The sequence below is a fragment of the Notolepis coatsorum genome (genome assembly GCF_963971535.1).
Source record: "Notolepis coatsorum genome assembly, chromosome: 12".
Taxonomy (NCBI): domain Eukaryota; kingdom Metazoa; phylum Chordata; class Actinopteri; order Aulopiformes; family Paralepididae; genus Notolepis; species Notolepis coatsorum.
In genome coordinates, this window is record NC_140176.1 from 54,293,454 (window position 1) to 54,309,921 (window position 16,468).

A 16,468-nucleotide genomic window follows, 5' to 3' on the forward strand; every position below is an offset into this window, starting at 1 on the left:
CGATGCTGGGTTGACGCGCAATAATAATCTGGAGGCTACCTTAACTGAAGCTACTCTGTGGGTCCTAGACAGCCCTCCTGCTAGCCGAAACATGCAACAGCGCACGGTGCCTCTAACCACCAGTTCTCTTCAGGCCACGCTGGCCGGGCACCTCGCTGGAGGAGATAACGTTAACATAAGCCAACACTTGGCTATACCGCTTTCTTCTAGGATAACTCGTTGTATCACTAGGGTTATTCAGTGGGGACATGCAACACGCTACTACGCTTATATTTCTAGTATAACCTGTAATATATTCAAGTTCAATACGTTCACCCGTGTGATCCACTACGGGGCTCTTCCAACGACACAACCATTCAGGTCCAAGTCCAACGTCGAAGAGGCTGGTTCTCTCCACTTCCGTTTCAGTTGACTTGCTTCTCCTGGGCGCCTCTCTCGTGCGCTCCGCCTGCCACCGCCGCCCCCTGCTGGTACCGCCAACTAGCCCCATAGGAAGAAATGGGTGGATTGAATATGATTCAGTTTACTGTTTATAATCCAAATTCCAGCCGGTGAGAGAAGGAGAAACTCTTTGCATCATTGTTCGAGAGAATATCAATGGAAACTAGTTATTATGTCTTTGTGCACAAAGGGGAGATAAAAGGCAAGTCAGCACTTCTGAATAATAGTCGAATATTCAGGGTGCTACAACAAGAACACACACTACCACACACCAGGACAAATTAACACACACACACACACACACACACACACACACACACACACACACACACACACACACACACACACACACACACACACACACACACACACACACACACACACACACACACACACACACACACGAATACAGATGAAGACAAACACACTTGCTTGTGCCAACACCAGTGCAGACCCGGCACCATGGGCGGGCATTAGGGGGCCGGGCCCGCCCACTGAGTCAGCTCTGCCCACCCTGGGGGAATTTTTTTATTTTATTTATTAATTTGTTTTGGTCAATCAAAGTCGACTATCCAAATCCTTAGTCGGGGACAGCCCTAGTGGGAACTGATGTCAACAACAACATTACTGAAGCTAGCACGGCACTCTGTGAGAATTCGTTTTCTACCCTGAAGAACGTCTTTACAGAACATCGCCTTAAGGCCCTCCCATAGTCGAGCAGACTGTACACAGAGCAGACTCCGCGGAGGTCCGCGCGACTCTTTGAGCTTTCATAGTCGAGCAGATCTCAGCGGACTTCCACGGTCTATTTCCTACATTTCTCGCGCCAGTTTACTACATTTCCCACAATTCTTTCGCGCTGTTTACACTTCTGTTAATAATGGCGTCAGGTGATGAAGAAGAGCTGCTCTGTTTACTGGTTTGCGGGATAAAAAGCAGAGACGGTGGTATGTGAGAGGCGATGGCGTCACGGGCTCATCTCTCTCCTCGCACCACCAATCGCTCGCGCGGTGTCACATTTAATGCAGTTCGATGTCAACCAAAACGCCGAGCAGCGTTTTGTGTGACACCAAGTCAGCGGCGCGGACGTCCGCGCGTCAGAAAATAGGAGCTTTGCACTTGCACTCTGCTGTGGGTCTGCTGTCCGCTGAGATCAAAGCTCAAAGAGTCTGCGCGGATCTCCGCGGAGTCTGCTCTGTGTACAGTCTGCTCGACTATGGGAGGGCCTTTAGTATGCTTCATCGACGCAAGGCCAATTTAATTCAGTTGGCATGTGAGAAGGACTTAAAAAAGTTCAGGAATGAGTGGAGGGGCAGTGTTTTAAGAAGATTTCACTCTGTCCCCAAACGCCGCTTGCCGCTCTATTAATGATGGTGAGTAGCCTGTGGAGGATTTTTTTTGCTTTTTTATGCACCTTATTTTTGTCAGTTCAGTTCAGTTTGTCAGTGAATTCAGAAGTGTTGAATAAATGGAGACTTTTCAAAGATATAGAATAGAATAGAATAGAAATGTATTATCCTGAGGGAAATTTGACACTGCAAATCACTCAACATTAAACATTTAGACAGAACAAGTCACGAATAAGAATAACAAAACAAATGGCCTAAGAATCGAATAAAATTAAATAGAATAAATAGAATAAAAGATACAGTAAATAAATACAGTAAAAATATACTGAAGTCTACAGTAGGTGTAATATTGCACAGTGCTGTTTAAGAAGTAAGAGTCCAGGAAGATGGTAACTGAATGAAGGACTTCCTGTGCCGTTCAGTGCTGCATTTAGGTAGTGTGAGCCTAGCACTGAACATGCTCCTCCTGGCCACCAAGTATGTGTATAGTGGGTGGGAGGGGTTTTCCCTGATGGCCTGGAGCTTAGCAAGGTTCCTCCTCTCCGCCACCCTCGCTAGAGTCCAGCTCCACCCCAACCACGCTACTGGCCTTCCTGACCATCTTATCCAGCCTGTTTGTGTCCCCTGCTCTCAGTCTGCTGCCCCAGCAGGTCTGTTATATATATCCGTTCAGTCTGTTTTTGTTGAAGTGAATGTTCTTAAGATATAGAGAAATTAGATTTTTCAATTGCCTCTCTGCTGTTTAGTTCAGCACCGTGGGCAGCGCTAAGCAAGCCACAGCGCCGTTGTCCCAGCTGAAATGTATAAAAGGGAACCTGTGTTGAAAAACCATTGTGCCCCCCCCGAGAAAATGTTATGCCCCCCCACTAATTTGTTTCTGCAGCCTGTTCTGACCAGTGGCGGCGCGTATCAGACCCGGGCCGGGGGGGCGGGGCCACATGACCGGGCCCTTTAAAAAACGCTCAGTCAGTATAGATTACAATTTAAAACAATGTTTGAAAGAAAAGTAACTAAAGAAAAAGTGTAATATTTAAGATTTCGTTTCTTCAAAGTGTATAGAAACGAATATATATATATATCAGATAATGATATACCATAATATAAAGTCCAACAAACCACAAGGACGAAAACATAGCCTAATAAAATGACAACATTTCTGACACACCATTCAGCCCCATGGATAGCCACCACCAGAGCTCAGAGCAGTATAGTCAAATTGGCTCTCCCGAGGACAGCAAGTTCTGCGCCTGCAAACTACCTGGCGTTCTATCGCCATGCTCTAAGACAAACTCTAACCTTAACCAACTTCGAAAGAGCGCCTAAGCTTAAGCGTCGAAAGAAAGGGCAGGCGTTCTATCGCCATGCTCTAAGACAAACTCAAACCTTAACCAACTTGTCGCTCCACTTGTGTTTATAAGTACTGTCAAAGAAAACGACATATACATGTTTGCACTGTCTATTATTATTATTATTATTATTATTATTATTATTATTATTATTATTATTATTATTATTATTATTATTATTATTATTATTATTATTATTATTATTATTATTATTATTATTATTATTATTATTATTATTATAACACATGAACAGATCAGTAGGGTGCATTTGATTTGAAGCACCACAGCGGGTGTATTATACATCGAATGTATTATTATTATTAAAACACAACACTCACCATAATGCAGGCAGCCCTGCCCTGGGCTTATTATTGTTTTTGCTTCGGTCCTCCAAAATCCATGCTCATGTCATGTCAAACATGTCAAATGTCCACTCGCGTTGAATACCCACCCAACTTGAACACAGTTGCTTGCTTCATTGGCTCGTGGTGCCATGTCAACACGCGAGAGTCACCGGTTGCTTATTATTGTTTCGGTCCTCCAAAAGCCAATGTTTGAAACATGTCAAAGTTAAGCATGACTCCTGTTTATTAAAAGAGGCTTTATAGGTTGTAGGCTCATCAGTTGGTATTTCCCCGCTGCAAAGAAGTTATCCAAAGACGTTTGTTTTGTTTTTGCAAACGCATGATGGCATCCCAAACGCGGAAGTGAAAGTGAAATTCCTTGGTTCTCCCAGTCCACGTGACCATTTCTAGCATTTCAATTGGCTATAGTGACAGCCATAGATATGATGAATAGATATATACAGCTTCACAAAGACACTCTGGCGTCACGACGAGTGAATATTTCCTGCGCGTAAAATAATATCTCTGGGGCGGAGCCTGCTGCCTCGGCGACGGGCCCGACGGGTCTTCAGTAGAATTTGTATGTATCATAGACAGTAGAGAGTAGAGAGAGTACTACAGCTGAAGCCAAGACCACCTCACCTGAGTCTTAAAACCACAAAAACACTATATACCGATATTGTCCAACTCTTAATTTCCGATACCGATATCAACCGATACCGATATATGCAGGGTCCCCCCTGCAGGTATCAGGTAATTAACATTACATATCTCTTGTTGTGGAATTAACACAACATTATGCATACTTTTGACAATAAATAAAACCAGAATTTGTTCTTACTTGCTTGCCTGGGTAAATAAAGGTTATAGAAATGTAAAAAAAAATAAAAAAAATTAAAACCGATACCGATATTTTCCGATATCACATTTTAATGCCGATATCGGCCGATAATATCGGTAGGCCGATAATATCGGACATCCCTAAATATATCCCATTGATTGGTATACAATGGGACAGACCTTTGTTTGATATAGCTATAAACCTGCATTCCTTCGAATATATCATTAATCAATTAAACTGATATTGAAATACACTATATAGCCTATACACCAACACTGAAATGACAGTGGATAAATAAATAAATAAATAAATAAGAACTAAAGCTAATCGGGTGGAAATAGACTGCATTAATATTCCATAAATCTTGTGTGCGCCAGTATAGCCTACGTGTCTAATGAATGAACAGTATATAGGCTTATATTATTCTAATTACTTGTTTCATTAGGATTTAGTAGATACTATATATGCTCTGCCCTACGTACAACAATACACATATTAAGGCCGCCAGAGTCGGGCGTACCAGCACACTGCATGGTGGACTGTACTACGGTCTACGGGGCGGGCAGTGCAGTATATTTGCTGCTCTCCTAATAAAACAAGTCATTAGAAAATATAAGCCTATAATGCGTTCATTCATTGCACGCATAGGCTATACCAGGGAGGGGCAACTGGCGGCCCGCGGGCCGCATGCGGCCATCACCGACGTTCCATGCGGCCCCAGGCCAATATAATAATAAAAAAAAAAAAAAATTATAATATTTTTTTTATTTTTTTTATTTTTATTTATTTTTTTGTATTGTATTCGACTAAGAAGAGTTGGCAGTCGACTATGGCTCCTTTCGATCGATTAGTCGACTATTTGACACGCTGTTGAAAGTGCCGTGCAGCAATATGGGGGTTTTGATAAACTGTTGTTACCGATGGAGCACCGGCAATGAAAGGAAAACGCACAGGATTCGCCGGGCTTCTAAGGCAGAGTGGCGTTGAGTGTCCAATGCTGCACTGCATTATACATCAGGTAAGTTCGCTAACATAATTTCCATCTATTGTGGGTCACTATAATGACCAATGCGAGTCGAGTGTAGTCAAATTATATGCGAGAGTCGTTAAATCCTTTTTCTTTTTTTTTATCTGATATAGGAGGCTCTCTGTGCCAAGAAGCTTGACTACTACAGCCATGTTATGGATTTGGTTACCAAGGTTACCAATCTAATTCGTGGAGGCAACAGGTCACTAAACCATAGAAAGTTTGTCTCCTTTTTGGAAGAGATGGACACTGATTATGGCGACTTGCAGCTACACACAGAAATCCGATGGCTGAGCCGTCGGAAAGTACAGGAGCGACATTGAAACACTGCAAATGCAATTCAATGATCGGTTTGAAGATTTCAACGGCATGCAGTCACGGATATCGGTGTTTTCCGGCCCCCTCACCGCTACAGTGTCAGAGCAGCCCCCACCGTTGCAGCTTGAACTGTGCAAGCTACAGTCAGATCCTTTTTTTCAAGCAAAGAGAAATGAGAGGGGAATTTCGTTTTGGAAACTGCTACCTGAGCCCCGCTTCCCACTCCTCAGGGACTTTGCCCTCTCTATGGCCAGTATGTTTGGGAGCACATACATATGTGAGAGCAATTTCTCAAACATGAAGCACATCAAGTCAAAGGAGAGAAACAGGCTGTCGGATGAAACATTATTTCATTTGATGCAGATTGCATGCACAAACATTGAAGTTGACATTCCTGCTATTGTGCGCCAAATGGAGAGACCACAAGTGTCTCATTAAAGACAGGGGGGAGGAGGAGATGATGAAGAGGTGTAGAGAGGGGATAAGAGATGATGAAGAGATGTAGAGAGGGGGGGGGGAGATGATGGAGAGGTGTAGAGAGGGGACCATTATTATTATTATTATTATTATTATTATTATTATTATTATTATTATTATTATTATTATTATTATTATTATTATTATTATTATTATTATTATTATTATTATTATTATTATTATTATTATTATTATTATTATAACCATTATTGACCCACTGTGGGGCGAGGGTGAATGTCATGCCAGTTTGATAAAGGGTCAATGGGAGGCATAGTATTGCAGTGCTTCATATCCATAACATGCATTTCAGTGTTATAATGTTTTGTTTAGTAGCAGGATAAAAGTTTATACATTTAACAAAATCATTTATTATTGCACTTTTGATTTACTGTTGTAGTGAAATGCAGCAGGAATGCTGCTTTGTGTTTGTTGAGCAGTGGGCTTTAAGTTCATACATTTATTTTATTAGAAGCCTTAATTATAATTGATCATTTTTGTATATATTTGGGGTTACACAGCAATACTTTTAAATTCAGCTGTTTATAAATTCATAAAGTTGAAATTGCATTACTAAATGCATTTGAAATGGAATAAAAACAAAGTTACAACAAATTTTAATTGTTTATAATACCGTGTGACTATTAGGGCTACTGGCCGGACTGCCGATAAACAATGCGGCCCCCCAGATTGATTGTGGACATTTTGTGGCCCTCACCATATACAAAGTTGCCCACCCCTGGGCTATACAGTACTGCGCACGCGCGCGTGTGTGTGTGCGCGCGCTGCGGCAGGTGCACCACGAGCTGTACTATATATGATGACAATACATGAATCTAATCTCATTTTGATCAGCTGCAAAGCGCTTCCGCATATCGGCTACCATTTTCACACGGCTGCATCGTCAGTTGCATTCTAATGAGCTGGACAGGTGTGTCTAACTATTGACTTTTTGCGATTTCATCTACACACTTCCCTATTGGCTGCTTTATAAGGAGCTTCGGACGGGGACGCGCGTTCATGTTTCAGAGCAGTGAAATTCCTCATCGCGGCATCTCAGCTCAGATAGTTTGAGCACTTAAGACATCTTCCCCACGTGTTGGGGACACAGAGTGAACTTGTCGTAGATTCTGTCTCAGTCGGTTCCAAGATAAGTCTTCCAAGAGAACTCTTTGGAAAATATTCGGGAATGAGACCCATTGTCATTATCATTATTTCATTGCATAGGCCAGGGGTTCCCAAACTTTTCAGGTCGGGACCCAGAAAATAAGGCGTCAGAGAGCCGCGGCCCAATGCACATCGTCAGGCCTTTTTTTTTTTTTTTTTTGTCAGGCGACCGATTTTTTAAGCCAAATATCACTTCAATCCTATTAAGTTATATATCGTATTTGCTTCGCGTCCCGCTCTGAGCCTTATGAGATATCCCTTATCTCCTATGATACCTATTGTATCTCCCACGAACAAAAACACATGCACCCCACCTGTATGGGGCCCCGCCCCCATGGTGGCACCGCTAGGGTGACCACCTGTCCCGCGACTCGCGGGACAGTCCTGATATTGGGCCGTTTGTCCCGCGTCCCGCAACAACAAAACAATGTCCTGCAATTCAAAGATAAAAAAAAAAAAAAAAAAAAAAAATTATTTTTTATTTTGTATCTTTCAAAGATTATTATTTAAAAAATGTTTTAAATGTTGTTAATTTAATGCCTCGTTCCAATACCCTCTTATATTTAAAATTAAAAAAATCGGGCAACGTCACAAACCAATGCATTCGCAGCCGAGCAATAGTATCCATCTGCAGGACCACAGCACTGACAGATTCAGGACCGCGACACTTTGCGGACCCACACTCTCCAGACCCTCGCTCCCATTGGCTGATTTGGGTCACGTGACCCAAATCAGCCAATGTGTTATGGTTTGTAACCGACCCCAATCGCACAACACAAGACAGGTATGATGGTTTGCCAAGAAACAGATATTTATTTAGAACAGGGAAAAAGGGCACTGTCCCTTTAAGGGAGAAAACACAAAACACTGGAATAACACAAGAGGGGAAGGTAAAGTGCCCTTAAGAGGCGGGCAGGAAAAGGGAACACTATGGGAAGGTAAGGGAACGCCTAAGGGAAGGTTAAGGGAACGCCTAGGGAACAGAGGAACTAGAGACTAGGAGAACTAGGGAAAGAGGACTAGGGACTAGGAGAACTAGGGATAGAGGACTAGGGACTAGGTGGAACTAGAAGGGGAGAACTTGGGACAGAGGGGACTGAGGCCCGCGGAGGCGGGCTGGGGAACAGGGAGGAACTGGGGACAGAGAACCGCGGAGGCGGGCTGGGGACAGGGAGGAACTGGGGACTGGTGGGAAAACATCTGGGCCGCTCTGCAGAACAGAGGAGAGGGTTAATATTCAAAGGGAACAAACAGAGCAGATGCAGAACAGTCCAAATAACAAAGTAACAAAGTAAATACTATCTTCGTGTGAACAAACACACAGTGGGAGATGAAATGTCCAAAATAATATCCACGAGAGAACAAAACAGAGTGGGAGATGAAATGTCCAAACTAATAACTAAGTGAGAACTAAAGGAGGCAATACGCTGGGTGAGTGACATAACAATCAAAACTCACCCAGGCGTATGCGTAATGGTGCAGGAACAGCAGCGGGACGAGGGCAAGGGGCATTACGCTGAGTGAGTGACATCACAATCAAAACTCACCCAGGCGTATGCGTAAAGGTACAGGGACAGCAGCGGGAACGGGGGCAAGAGGCATTACGCTGAGTGAGTGACATCACAATCAAAACTCACCCAGGCGTATGCGTAAAGGTAAAGGGACAGCAGCGGGAACGGGGGCAAGGGCACTACGCTGAGTGAGTGACATCACAATCAAAACTCACCCAGGCGTATGCGTAAAGGTACAGGGACAGCAGCGGGAACGGGGGCAAGGGCACTACGCTGAGTGAGTGACATCACAATCAAAACTCACCCAGGCGTATGCGTAATGGTACAGGGACAGCTGCGGGGCGAGGGCATCGCCACCGGGTGGCTGGCTGTCCGAGCCGAGGGACAGAGTGCTGGAACAGTGGCGGTGGCGAGGGTGTCGTCCACCGGGTAGCCGACTGTCGGAGCCGAGGAACAGAGTGCTGGAACAGTGGCGGTGGCGAGGGTGTCGTCCACCGGGTAGCCGCTGTCGGAGCCGAGGAACAGAGAGCGCGCCACACCTTGGTGTGCGCGTCGGAACAGTGGCGGTGGCGAGGGTGTCGTCCACCGGGTAGCCGCTGTCGGAGCCGAGGAACAGAGTGCGCGCCACACCTTGGTGTGCGCGTCGGAACAGAGAGCTGGAACAGTGGCGGTGGCGAGGGTGTCGTCCACCGGGTAGCCGCTGTCGGAGCCGAGGAACAGAGTGGCGCGCCACACCTTGGTGTGCGCGTCGGAACAGAGAGACGCATCGGGGTGCGTCTGCGAGGAGGAGTGTGCCAAGCACAAGGATCTCTTGAAGATGCGCGTTGCGCGCTGGAGACTGGAGAGCGTGCCAAGCTCGAAGGTCTGGAAGATGCGCGTCTGTGCGCTGGTACGGAGGAGCGTGCCAAGCTCGAAGGTCTGGAAGATGCGCGTCTGTGCGCTGGTACGGAGGAGTGTGCCAAGCTCGAAGGTCTGGAAGATGCGCGTCTGGTCTAGATGTGCGTCAGGACGAACAGCTGCGCTGGGGTCTGCAGTGGAACGCTGGGGTGCCTCCCGTGGAAGTTACAGGGAGCGCAGAACAGTCTCCTCCACAGGCTACGGCGACAGCAGACGAAGGCTGGAGCAAACATCTCAAGGCTGGAGAGATCCATCTTACAGCATTGGTAGACCAGAGGATCTCCCGAAAGAGTCTAGATGTTAGAGAATAAGACTCAGCATGAATACAACACGACCCCACGCCGAAACGAGGGGAAGAGCCCTGGTATTTAAAGCCCACAGGGGAACTAATTAGCCTGCCACCACAGGTGCGAGAGGTAATTGATAATAGTCCAGGTGTGGCCACTGAGAGTAAACGAGAGTAAAGAACGAGAGGGTGGGGGCTAGAGAGAGTGAGTAGCGGGCAAAACCTCACAGTACCCCCCCCTCAACGGGAGCCACCCGGCGACCCAAAACAAATACAGACAGAGTGGCAGGGGGCAAAACAAGAGGTACTGGCCAAGCCAGCAGGGGAAGCCACCACAAGAGTGGGGCTAGCAAAAGAAACAGGGTCGCCGAGGGGTAACTAGGGTAGCAGAGGGGCAACTGGGGGAACTGGTCTAGAGGAACTGGGCCTAGAGAACTAGTCTAGCGAACTGGGCAAGAGAACTGGTCTAGAGAACTGGTTTAGAGAACTGGTCTAGAGAACTGGTCTAGAGAACTGGTCTAGAGGAACTGGTCTAGAGGAACTGGGTCTAGAGAACTGGTCCAGAGCAACTGGCCTAGAGGAACTGAGGGGCGAGCAGGGTAGCTAAGGGGTAACCATGGAAGCACCGGGAAAGGGCTAGCAGAGGGAAGGTTAGCTGCCAGGGCACTGATAGCTACAGGGCCTATGCTAGCTGTACTGCTACATCAACATAGAGGCTGCGCAAGCTGCCGGAGCCAGGCTAGCAGAGGGAAAGGGTAGCTGCCAGGGCACTGATAGCTACAGGGCCTATGCTAGCTGTACTGCTACATCAACATAGAGGCTGCGCTAGCTGCCGGAGCTAGGCTGGCAGACAGGGCTGGACCAGCATGAGAGCACAAGCTAGCTGGAAGGACAGTCCTAGCTGTGTGAGATAAACTGACCTTGCTAGCTGAAAGGGCAGTCCTAGCAGTGGGAAAAACTACACAAAAAAAGTGGAGGCCATGCAGAGGGACCGGGTTAGCTGCTTGGGCCTGGCTAGCTACAGGGCCTATGCCTGCTGCAAGGCTGCATTAACATAGAGGCTGTGCTAACAGCCGGGGCCAAGCTAGCAGACCGGGGCCATGCAGAGGGAAACTGGGTTAGCTGCCAGGGCATGGCTAGCTACAGGGGGGTCAAACAGGGCAAAACGGGAAGCAAACAGGGGAGCTAACCGGGGAGACTAACAAGCTAAACAGGGGAGTAACAGGCTAACAAGGGAGCTAAACAGGACTAACAAGGAAGCTAAACTGGGCTAACAGGGAAGCTAACAGGGCTAACAGGGGAGCTAGAGGGGAGACTAACAAGCTAACAGGGGAGCTAACAGGGCTAACAGGGGAGCTAGAGGGAACAAGAAAAAAAAAGGCAAACTCAACATACACCGTCTGTGCTGGCTGGGGTCGTCGATTTGGTGGGGTCGTACTGTTATGGTTTGTAACCGACCCCAATCGCACAACACAAGACAGGTATGATGGTTTGCCAAGAAACAGATATTTATTTAGAACAGGGAAAAAGGGCACTGTCCCTTTAAGGGAGAAAACACAAAACACTGGAATAACACAAGAGGGGAAGGTAAAGTGCCCTTAAGAGGCGGGCAGGAAAAGGGAACACTATGGGAAGGTAAGGGAACGCCTAAGGGAAGGTTAAGGGAACGCCTAGGGAACAGAGGAACTAGAGACTAGGAGAACTAGGGAAAGAGGACTAGGGACTAGGAGAACTAGGGATAGAGGACTAGGGACTAGGTGGAACTAGAAGGGGAGAACTTGGGACAGAGGGGACTGAGGCCCGCGGAGGCGGGCTGGGGAACAGGGAGGAACTGGGGACAGAGAACCGCGGAGGCGGGCTGGGGACAGGGAGGAACTGGGGACTGGTGGGAAAACATCTGGGCCGCTCTGCAGAACAGAGGAGAGGGTTAATATTCAAAGGGAACAAACAGAGCAGATGCAGAACAGTCCAAATAACAAAGTAACAAAGTAAATACTATCTTCGTGTGAACAAACACACAGTGGGAGATGAAATGTCCAAAATAATATCCACGAGAGAACAAAACAGAGTGGGAGATGAAATGTCCAAACTAATAACTAAGTGAGAACTAAAGGAGGCAATACGCTGGGTGAGTGACATAACAATCAAAACTCACCCAGGCGTATGCGTAATGGTGCAGGAACAGCAGCGGGACGAGGGCAAGGGGCATTACGCTGAGTGAGTGACATCACAATCAAAACTCACCCAGGCGTATGCGTAAAGGTACAGGGACAGCAGCGGGAACGGGGGCAAGAGGCATTACGCTGAGTGAGTGACATCACAATCAAAACTCACCCAGGCGTATGCGTAAAGGTAAAGGGACAGCAGCGGGAACGGGGGCAAGGGCACTACGCTGAGTGAGTGACATCACAATCAAAACTCACCCAGGCGTATGCGTAAAGGTACAGGGACAGCAGCGGGAACGGGGGCAAGGGCACTACGCTGAGTGAGTGACATCACAATCAAAACTCACCCAGGCGTATGCGTAATGGTACAGGGACAGCTGCGGGGCGAGGGCATCGCCACCGGGTGGCTGGCTGTCCGAGCCGAGGGACAGAGTGCTGGAACAGTGGCGGTGGCGAGGGTGTCGTCCACCGGGTAGCCGACTGTCGGAGCCGAGGAACAGAGTGCTGGAACAGTGGCGGTGGCGAGGGTGTCGTCCACCGGGTAGCCGCTGTCGGAGCCGAGGAACAGAGAGCGCGCCACACCTTGGTGTGCGCGTCGGAACAGTGGCGGTGGCGAGGGTGTCGTCCACCGGGTAGCCGCTGTCGGAGCCGAGGAACAGAGTGCGCGCCACACCTTGGTGTGCGCGTCGGAACAGAGAGCTGGAACAGTGGCGGTGGCGAGGGTGTCGTCCACCGGGTAGCCGCTGTCGGAGCCGAGGAACAGAGTGGCGCGCCACACCTTGGTGTGCGCGTCGGAACAGAGAGCTGGAACAGTGGCGGTGGCGAGGGTGTCGTCCACCGGGTAGCCGCTGTCGGAGCCGAGGAACAGAGTGGCGCGCCACACCTTGGTGTGCGCGTCGGAACAGAGAGACGCATCGGGGTGCGTCTGCGAGGAGGAGTGTGCCAAGCACAAGGATCTCTTGAAGATGCGCGTTGCGCGCTGGAGACTGGAGAGCGTGCCAAGCTCGAAGGTCTGGAAGATGCGCGTCTGTGCGCTGGTACGGAGGAGCGTGCCAAGCTCGAAGGTCTGGAAGATGCGCGTCTGTGCGCTGGTACGGAGGAGCGTGCCAAGCTCGAAGGTCTGGAAGATGCGCGTCTGGTCTAGATGTGCGTCAGGACGAACAGCTGCGCTGGGGTCTGCAGTGGAACGCTGGGGTGCCTCCCGTGGAAGTTACAGGGAGCGCAGAACAGTCTCCTCCACAGGCTACGGCGACAGCAGACGAAGGCTGGAGCAAACATCTCAAGGCTGGAGAGATCCATCTTACAGCATTGGTAGACCAGAGGATCTCCCGAAAGAGTCTAGATGTTAGAGAATAAGACTCAGCATGAATACAACACGACCCCACGCCGAAACGAGGGGAAGAGCCCTGGTATTTAAAGCCCACAGGGGAACTAATTAGCCTGCCACCACAGGTGCGAGAGGTAATTGATAATAGTCCAGGTGTGGCCACTGAGAGTAAACGAGAGTAAAGAACGAGAGGGTGGGGGCTAGAGAGAGTGAGTAGCGGGCAAAACCTCACACAATGGGAGCGAGGGTCTGGACTGGAGAGTGTGGGTCCGCAAAGTGTCACGGTCCTGAGAGTGTCGATGCTGTGGTCCTGCAGCAGGATGCATCTCCAGCCGAGGCTGCTGAGCAGCTCACTCGAGTCGCGCTGCCTGTCACCTGTCCGAGCCGGTGTTCTGCGAAATTCTACTACTCTGCTGAGAACTGCTGCCGTAGCACGAATCGCCTATATGTTTGGACAGCTGGGTGACGTCACCCTATAGTTCACTCCGAATTCCAACAGGTGTACCGACATTTTATCATCTACAAATACATTCGGCTGCAAAGCCAATTACATGCAAATATTTACATGCATATACAGTTCAAAAGGTGCAATGAAAAACATATGTTTAAGATATTGTTTAAGATATATCAACAACAAGACTCAACAAGACGTTCGTCAGCAAGGTGGCAGGATATTATTGTAGTGTGAACGATTGTGGGTCATGCGCATTTCGCAGAACACCGTTTCAGATGATCCCCATCCCCACCGCTTCACCATCACCCATGGAGGAGAGGGGGACGTCACATAGTTGTTCAGAGGAGCGTCTCTTCAGCAAGTCTGGCCCGACTATTATTGAGAACTGAATCAGAGGGTCGGTTTGTTATAATAACAGAATACACGGGGAGTATCGCCGGGACACTGTCCAGAGGGAGGGGGCAATATAGAATCCGGAGGCTAATATCCCCAAAACCGGAGGTTTAATAAGATTAATAACAAAATGAGCTATATAATATAGCCTACCGTCTGCGTCGAATATGATATATAGGCATTTAAATAATAAATACATTTATTTAATTTTAATTAGCAATAACATTTTTTTTTTGCCCCCCCCCCCCACCCCCATGCCCCCAACCCCCCCCCCCCCCCCCCCCACCCCCACGTGTCCCGCACTGTCCCGCAAGAGCAGTGCTGCTGTCCTGCGACTGAACCATTTTGACCTGGTCACCCTAGGCACCGCCCATATAGCAGTGACTCTAGTCACCAAACACCCTTCCTCTATTTTCGTCCCAGCGTAATGGATGCGTGCACCATACGATAACTTGCAGGATGAAAAGATCAGAGTCATAATGTTGAAAGCTTACCGGAGGTTCCTGGCCCCTGGCATCTTCGACGCATGTTTTCTGCGACACGACGGGCCTATGTTGATGTTCCTCGTTTGATGACAGCACATCGAGGTTCAACTGTACAAGACTGGCTGTCGGGCCAGCTTGTACTCAGGTAGGCCCTGTGTCTTCAGGCATGGGTATTAGTGTTAGTAATGCTGGTTTGTTTTGTTACACAACCATGTTGTGTGTTGGCGCCGGGGGCAGGATGGTTTGGTGAACGTTCACTGCAGGGAACGGTTTCCAAGCTGTCTTGGGCGTGCTACTAAAACATCTAATGCTATGCTACATGCTATCGCTAATGCCGCATGCTATTACTACTGCTAATTACTACGCTGGTCTAATGTCTCCGCCGTGAGATGTTGTCACTCTCCCTCCTCTTGCCCGGTTCATCAATGAAGGTCAGTCGGTAGCTGTTGTGGTTTTTTTTGCTGAGCCCTATTTACCTTTTTTCGGGTAAATGGGTTGACAACAGGGTAGGCCGTGGCTAGGTTGCCTAGCCAGGTATGTTACCTTGTGTTCCGGCGGGGTTTGTTGAACGGTGTTCCCATCTGGGTTGGCGTCGGGTAGTGGGGCTATGGGTCCAGCCGACATGGTAAACATGTTGCGTGTCTGTGCGCAGGCAATTGTTGTTCTGGGTCCCACATCGCCGCGCGCTAGGCTGCAGTAGTATAAGGGCAGGGCCGCTTGGGAGAAATGTGAGGCCCTGTGCGTTTTTAGACGCGAGGCCCCCCAACCCCTGTGTAGTGGGCTATTGTTTCGTTTTGTCACTCTGCTATGAGAAGGTCTGTCTTGCTACAGTTTTCTCTCCTCTCAACCATTCATACTGACGGTCAATCGGTGTACTGGGGGAGTAGTGCGGGGGGGGGCTTTGTTTACCTTTTTTGGTAAATGGGCTAAACTAGGGCTGGTGTCCTGTTGTGAATATGTTGAATGAAGGCGGGACTAGTTCGCTCTGGTCCGTCTCCCCTTAACTTTGTGTGTATGGGTTTGCTCTTTCTACAGTATTTTGTGGTTTAGCTCTTTTATTCATTTAACCTTTTCATGGTGCACACCACAGTGGAGGTTGCTGTTTGCAATCACCACTGGTGCTCCGTGTTAACATCAGTCCTTTGTTTTTGACATATTGAAACAATGCCCCGCCCGGTCGACACCATGGGTGGGTCGGCCTGGCGAATGGCTGGTGGGCTGTTAAGGCTTGTACCGCCACGGTATGGAATTGGCAACGATTAGAACTGTGTTCGAATTGCTGTTTTTTTCTATTAAAAATGGTGTCTGGTGGAGGGGCCTTGAGGGCCAGCCGACGTCGACACAGGCTGTCGGCCTTGTGGACACCTGTCGAATCAACGCCCAGGATACCTCTGGCGGGGGAAAACATGGCCGCCTGTCGAGGGCCTCGGCATCGCCGCTGACGAGGCCGTGCTCTCTCTTCTTCTGGCTGCGCGGTGTGAGGCGGTGTAGGGCCTAGGACAATACCGCCCGCGCTCCAGCAGAAGACCAAAAACCCCTTGATAGACTGTCGGCTTCGACGGTGAGGGTATATGCAGCAGCTATATCCTCCTATCATGAGGGGTTTGAGGGGATGTCTTGTTCAGCCACCCTCTTGTGAAGCG